The following is a 1,376-nucleotide window of genomic DNA, read 5'->3' on the forward strand; positions in this document are numbered from 1 at the left end:
TTAGGGTTAGGGTTAGGGTTAGGGTTAGGGTTAGGGTTAGGGTTAGGGTTAGGGTTAGGGTTAGGGTTAGGGTTAGGGTTAGGGTTAGGGTTAGGGTTAGGGTTAGGGTTAGGGTTAGGGTTAGGGTTAGGGTTAGGGTTAGGGTTAGGGTTAGGGTTAGGGTTAGGGTTAGGGTTAGGGTTAGGGTTAGGGTTAGGGTTAGGGTTAGGGTTAGGGTTAGGGTTAGGGTTAGGGTTAGGGTTAGGGTTAGGGTTAGGGTTAGGGTTAGGGTTAGGGTTAGGGTCAGGGTCAGGGTCAGGGTCAGGGTCAGGGTCAGGGTCAGGGTCAGGGTCAGGGTCAGGGTCAGGGTCAGGGTCAGGGTCAGGGTCAGGGTCAGGGTCAGGGTCAGGGTCAGGGTCAGGGTCAGGGTCAGGGTCAGGGTCAGGGTCAGGGTCAGGGTCAGGGTCAGGGTCAGGGTCAGGGTCAGGGTCAGGGTCAGGGTCAGGGTCAGGGTCAGGGTCAGGGTTAGGGTTAGGGTTAGGGTTAGGGTTAGGGTTAGGGTTAGGGTTAGGGTTAGGGTTAGGGTTAGGGTTAGGGTTAGGGTTAGGGTTAGGGCTAGGGCTAGGGCTAGGGCTAGGGCTAGGGCTAGGGCTAGGGCTAGGGCTAGGGCTAGGGCTAGGGCTAGGGCTAGGGCTAGGGCTAGGGCTAGGGCTAGGGCTAGGGCTAGGGCTAGGGCTAGGGCTAGGGCTAGGGCTAGGGCTAGGGCTAGGGCTAGGGCTAGGGCTAGGGCTAGGGCTAGGGCTAGGGCTAGGGCTAGGGCTAGGGCTAGGGCTAGGGCTAGGGCTAGGGCTAGGGCTAGGGCTAGGGTTAGGGTTAGGGTTAGGGTTAGGGTTAGGGTTAGGGTTAGGGTTAGGGTTAGGGTTAGGGTTAGGGTTAGGGTTAGGGTTAGGGTTAGGGTTAGGGTTAGGGTTAGGGTTAGGGTTAGGGTTAGGGTTAGGGTTAGGGTTAGGGTTAGGGTTAGGGTTAGGGTTAGGGTTAGGGTTAGGGTTAGGGTTAGGGTTAGGGTTAGGGTTAGGGTTAGGGTTAGGGTTAGGGTTAGGGTTAGGGTTAGGGTTAGGGTTAGGGTTAGGGTTAGGGTTAGGGTTAGGGTTAGGGTTAGGGTTAGGGTTAGGGTTAGGGTTAGGGTTAGGGTTAGGGTTAGGGTTAGGGTTAGGGTTAGGGTTAGGGTTAGGGTTAGGGTTAGGGTTAGGGTTAGGGTTAGGGTTAGGGTTAGGGTTAGGGTTAGGGTTAGGGTTAGGGTTAGGGTTAGGGTTAGGGTTAGGGTTAGGGTTAGGGTTAGGGTTAGGGTTAGGGTTAGGGTTAGGGTTAGGGTTAGGGTTAGGGTTAGGGTTAGGGTT

Source organism: Equus asinus, chromosome 26 (genome assembly GCF_041296235.1).
Source record: "Equus asinus isolate D_3611 breed Donkey chromosome 26, EquAss-T2T_v2, whole genome shotgun sequence".
Classification (NCBI taxonomy): Eukaryota; Metazoa; Chordata; class Mammalia; order Perissodactyla; family Equidae; genus Equus; species Equus asinus.